Genomic DNA, 6,338 nt, shown 5'->3' with positions numbered 1-6,338 from the left:
AGAAATATTGGGTTGGCTGTGTTGAACTCTGTCCAGTTCTCTAATGCGTGTAAACGGGTCTCAGGGGTAGGGGGATCATAGCCCTGGCCAGAGAGCTCCAATAAAACACCCCGCTCCTCTGACACAACCACTGAACTTGGATTACAAGAGTTCATGTCTCTGTCTGAAGTGTCTGTCCGACTGGTGCAAGTCTTCAGCCAGATGTCTGCTAAGTGCGCAGAGACCGCTGTAATTCAACATGTGCTGTCAGAGTCCGTGTATTAAAACATCTGCACAAACAAGGGAGCAGGGGACACTCATGAGCACAAATGTGTTTGCTACTTACAGCACCCACTACGGTACTTTATGAGGCAGTGGAGGCTGGTGGAGGTAGAAATCGGAGGACGGGGTCATTGTAATGCATGGAACGGAATGAGGAATGGTAGCCCGTCCTGTGATTGATGCGGTTCCTCATTCCATTCCATGCATTACAATGAGCCTCGATTTCTTCCTCCACCAGCCTCCACTGCTCAACAAACTGTAGGCCTTAAATAGGACTGAATAGGACTGAAATTACCATGTGCAAAAATTTTATATTGTGTAAAGAAAAAAGTACCTTGTAATAAAATGTATATGTAAAAACAAATACAACAAACAAAGTTCTTAGGTCCTCCAATGAGGGGGGGGGGTGGTGGTTAAAAATATAATAACAATAAAAACAAAACCTAGGCTACATTAAGGACAACTATGGCCATAGCTCAAAATATTGCATACAGTTAGTTAGTGTCTACTGTCTTACCCGACTACTACCAGAGTACTGTGGTCCTGTGTGGCTCAGTTGGTAGAGCATGGCTTAGGTCGGGGGTTCGATTCCCACTGGGAACATATATACAAAAAAAATATGCACTCACTGAACTGTAAGTTGCTTTGGGTAAAAGCATCTGCTAAATGGCACATAGAATACCATTATGAACGGTCTTCTGGCCTCTCCTCTGCCATTCTGTGGAGGAGGTTGAAATGTCAAGGCAGTTATGGTGACCCCCCCAGGGTCGCCTCTCTTACCTACAGTTCGACCCTACAGCTGTGCCCCCCCCCCATGCTCCTCTTGCCCAAAGGCCGCTAATCGCTAACAGCTAATCACTAGGCACTGACTGCTCTTTGACACCACTCTCTCGCTCAAAGTGTGTTAATGAACGGCGACATTTCCAGCTGTTGCCTTAGAGTGAGAGAGAGAGAGAGAGAAGAAAAAAAAATAGAGAAAAAAAGAGATAGATACATAAGGAGCGAATGAAAGAAAAGAAAGAAAAAAAAAGAAAGAAAAAAATCCCATGATTAGTTGCCCTAGATTTTTAAAATTATCTCCTGTTTTGGGCATTAAATAAAATAAGCGTAGTGGTGGTGGTGGTGGTGGTGGTGGTGGTGGTATAATCAACTGGCCCCATTCGAGAAAGTTGCTCCATGTAGGGCAATTGAACAAAGTGCGGCTGAATTGAAATCAGGTCGTTCCTGGGGGCCACTGGTAATGAACTTGGTGAGGAGGAGGGAGACAAGACGAGGGTTGGGCTGACCTCGGTTTTTAATGCTACGGTGTATTCAGATTCAGCACAGCCTCCGATACGAGCCTTGCTTATGCTAACCTTTCCGCAACAGTGTAAAGTGCTACAGATGGATAGGTAATGACGCTAATCTGATGTTGTAATTGACATAGGAGGCAGTCGTGGCATTTTCCCGGCACTTTGAATCGTCGGGAAGAAGCTGGGCAGCGAATGTAACCCATCAACAACAACAAATCTGCATATGAAATACATTTTCCAAAACATATGTACATAGCATCACAGAAATGTAAGATTAATCATGATGATCATAAACTGCAAATTTTGCAGTTTGACTGTCTGGTAATGAAAAGGGCCAGTGAGCGTCTTCGCAAAACCCCCAAAAACTCCACTACAGGAGCCATAGAATATACATCTGTAATATATACATCGCATCACAGGGACTGTGAGACCGTACATTTGTCCGGTATTCCTCATCTGAATCCCCTGTGCATAGATAACTGCTTCATCCTCTCTTCTCTCCCCTCTCTCCCTGCGTCCGGGGGCCTAATTTAGCTTTAGTAGGCTCTCTCTGTGCCTGGGAGAATTCTCCTTTATGCAAGCCAGGTAAAACAAGAGCGTGCCGCGATCCCGGCCCCTCTCCATCATGGTGGACGGGCGGAGTCACGGGTGACACCCCCTGATCAGGTGTGCATGCGTAATGGCCGTCCTAAAATAATCACTGCTTTGAATAATTTCCGCTCCTCGTCGCTCCGCGCCCATTTTTTCTGCTGCTTCGACTCGTTTCGGCGCCAGCGTCCCATAAATCCTTGCGGTAAATGTAAATCAGCAGGCCGAGAGCATCTGACAGATGGGGGCTGCGAGGCGTCCTGGGAGATCTCTCCTCCTCACCTTTCCCTTCAGTCGGAATGGATGAACGGCGGGGCCCGGGCGCACCTTGCCGAAGGAGAGAGAGGGAGAGAGAGAGAGAGGGGGAGAGAGTGAGAGGAAGAGGGAGAGAGAGAGGGAAAGAGGGGGATGAGAGAGACTAAAAGAGGAGATGGGCCGCATAATTTTCGGCGGTAGACAATGATTGGGTGCCACTTTAAACAGGTTGATGTCCAGAGAGGAAACATGTAGAATGGGCTGGTGGTGTAGAGAAACGTTGTGAGATCATTATTGTCTTTGTAGAGGGAAATAAGGCTTCTCCATACACACACACACACACACACACACACACACTCCATAGCTAGTGCAGGTGGAGGAGCAGCCGTCTACAACTGTCAGGTCCGTGGAGGATTGGAGGATCTGAGAGGGGTGGAGGGAGGAGAGGAGAGGGGGAGGAGGGAGAAGAGGGGGAGGAGAGGGAGGGGAGGAGGGCAGTTCCATGGTCCCCTTGGCTGGCTCTGGGAGCTGAACCCATCTCTCATTAGGCGAGAGTGCTGAGAAGACACTTGAAAGTGACATTCACCCTCCCCCCTCCTCCCCCACCCCTCCCCCCCCCCCCCCCTCTCCCCCTCCTCTCCCATTTTAGAGATGCTATGCATGACGGCCACTGCCACTCAGCGAGCAGGGTCACCCTCTTCTCCTTCCTTTGCCTGGGGGAGAATATCAATGCATTAGGCCCTTTTGGCAGATATGCATATAACACCTACACCCTTCAATGAGATCCATCAATTACAGGCCCCCTTAAGGAAGGATGGAAGGGGACGACAGAGGTAAGGAGGAGAGGAGGGGAGGATGAGGATAACGAAATGAAAGACAGGAGTCTCTTATTAGAGATCACGGGGAAGGGGGTGGGGCGTGATATGCAAAAAAGATGAAACGTCCGTATACGCGAAGGAGGGGTGGGGGGGGGGGTCCTTGATGTGAGGATGAAAAGAGGGAGGAGAAGTATCAAAGGCGGTAGCCTGCTGAGGGGTCAAAGGTCAGGCAGGCAGAGCGCGAAGCGGGCGAAGCGTCTGTGGCGTTGGTGGCGTGTCGGTTCTCGCCTCTCGCCTTCTCAACCTCCGGGCCCTGACTTCTTCTATTCATGTCCTCCCTCTTTAATCTTCGGGGGCTCCGCCTAACGAGCTGCACAGGCCGCAGTGTCAGGGAACAATACATGGCCATCCAGAAGCATTGTCTTGTACAATTACACTCAAGGCCTTGTCTATGGAGGTACCGTGTGGTACCGTATGTGAGACAGCTAGCTATATGGCTACCAGGGGTGGTGGAGGGTACAGGCTCTTGTGTTTGATATGTTTGATACCGTTCCTCATTCCATTCCATGCGTTTGTCTCGACTTAAGTTTTGTCTCATTGTCTTTTTATTTTCTCTCTCTGTTTTTTTGTTTTTTTTCCTGTGAAGCGCATTGTATTGCATCCATGTATGAAATGTGCTATATAAATAAAGTTTGATTTCATTTGATATTCTACCTCCACCAGCCTCCACTGCTGGCTATAATGTTACTGCTGTAGTTGCTCTACCTGATGATATGGGATTATGTTTGAGATATTTTTAGATGTTTAGTGACATTTGTGAAGATGGATTAATGTTTGATAGTGTTGTTGTTTGTTTCCTGTTTGGTCCACACTTCCTGTTTAGTCTAGTTGTGACCGTCAGACTTCCTGGACCTTTGTGGCGGTTAGGCTAAGGAAAGGGTCCGATTGGCTGAACCTTGCCCTGAACCAATGAGGTTCCTTAACAGAGCCAACACAGTCTGGAAATAAATGACCAAAATGGCCCCTAGTGCTGCCGTACTTCTAAAACTGAGTTGAGACGTTCCTAAGTGCTTGTAATTAAAATCACACAGATATGCAGAAGCAAACCCACCGTGCCTAAAGATTCAAAACATCCTTGCTCGGGAAGGGTGTTATATGCGGAAACATGTGCACTTCCTGTCGTAAATCACGTCCGAGAGCTAACAGTACAAAGTCATAAACCGACAGAAACGGCCAAGGATGGTCACAAGACTCCCAGAGCCTCTGAGTCATTCATCGTCGAATCCATTCATTTGCTAACTATCTGTTTGTCACTTGTCCTATTTTGGACATGGGCTAAACACAGTTGGGTGGGGTGGTGAGACCTCAAGTTATGGGTGATGACTAGGGAATAGGAGAGCCCGACGGTCCGCTACGACCAAACCTGGACACTATAATGCCAGGAATCATGTTAGTGAATTATCACATGGGCTTCCACTGTGAGACCGGAGGACCGTGGCATGTAATTACAGCACTCAAGCTAAATGCCCGGCTAAAATACTTTTGATTTAAATTACACCATTTACAAGCTTCTTTTTTTTTTTTTTTTTTTTGCTCTCTCCAATAGCTTAGCGTCCTGTTCTAGGGCCATACAATCAGAACCACATCCAGTAGTGCTGTAATCTAATATAAAACTGATATCTGCTATTACATTATTTGAAAATGAACTGCCGTATTAGCTAAATTCGTACTCTGTGAATGAGAGGTAATTTACCTCATTTAGGACAGAGAGAGAGAGAGAGAGACTACAGAATCCATATTTTTCAACTGTTTTCTGCAGTGTGCTCCCTTCATCACAGGGATGGAGAGTGAGAATAGCTAGTGCCCGCGTGAGGGATAATTTGTACCTTCTCAATGAATAAGGAGGACAGGCAAATTATTGGCTGAACAAGGACTGCCTGTGGATCCCTGTGACAGAGACAGAGAGAGGGAGAGAGAGAGAGAGAGAGAGAGAGAGAGAGAGAGAGAGAGAGAGAAAGAGAAAGAGAAAGAGAGAGAGAGAGAGAGTGAGAAGGAGGGAGAGAAGGAGAGAAGGGGGTGGGGGGGGGGGAGTAATTATCAACCAGGAAAGTGCATTCATATCCTATCACAAAAGAAACTGGATGTGGGTGGGAGAGACAGAGAGAGAGAGAGAAAGAGAGCGAGAGGGAAGAAGAGGGGGACTCATGGCAAATGGATGTAGCCTTGTAAACAGGGTTAAAAACAGCCCCAATGGTCTCTCTTTATGAATGCAGACGCATTAGGAACCTTTTAGCCTGGCGATGGAGCACCTCTTCGGGCTTAAAGGCGAGAAGAGCAGGACAAGGAGATGGAGGAGGAAGAAGAGGAGAGGAGGGGAGGTGGAAAGAGAGGCGTGAGGGGTTCACAATTAAAAGTTCTCATTTTCGATTTGAATAGCCTGGGTTAGGATAAGTATGTGGTGGAAGGAGGGTGGGGCGTGGGGGGGTGAGGGGGGGTTTAGTGAGGTTAGGGAGGTTTTTTTGTAGGTGACCCACAAAGAAAGCGGCCCAGTCTATTAGTGACCCTGCCCTGTATTGAGGGGGTCGCGGGGCTTGGCGTGCAGGGGGGGGGGGGGGGGGCAGGGTCGCGTAGGGTCATAGACGGTGGGCTGGAGGGGATCTGGAGGGTCTGGGGAACACATTTAAAGAGGGGACACCTGGAGGGTCGTGGCTGGTTTAGAGGGGAGGAGAGGGGAGAGAACGTGGCCGTGCCCCCCATTGAGAAAGAGCAGACAATGCCATTGCCGTGCTAGCCCCACTGTCAGTCTGTCTGCCCCCCCCCCCCCCCCCCACACACACACACACACACACACACACACACACACACACACACAAACCCCCACACCAGCTTTCTTCTTCTACTACTCATGGGTTAATAATGATGCTGCTGAATGTGGTTTACTGGGCAAGGAGGGAAAATAGGTGTGTGTGCATGTGTGTGTGTGTGTGTGTGTGTGTGTTGGGGGGGGGGGGGGGGGGGTGGTCTGTGCGTGTCTTGGGGGTCGTTCAGAGGGTAAAACGGGGTTAAATGTATCCAAAAGAAGCAATAAAAAAGTTTTCAACCAGCCACAGCAGTGAGGTTTCAA

The sequence above is a fragment of the Argentina silus genome (genome assembly GCF_951799395.1).
Source record: "Argentina silus genome assembly, chromosome: 22".
NCBI classification, from domain to species: Eukaryota; Metazoa; Chordata; class Actinopteri; order Argentiniformes; family Argentinidae; genus Argentina; species Argentina silus.
The sequence above is the reverse complement of the archived record's forward strand: the minus strand, read 5'-3'. Positions refer to the sequence as shown.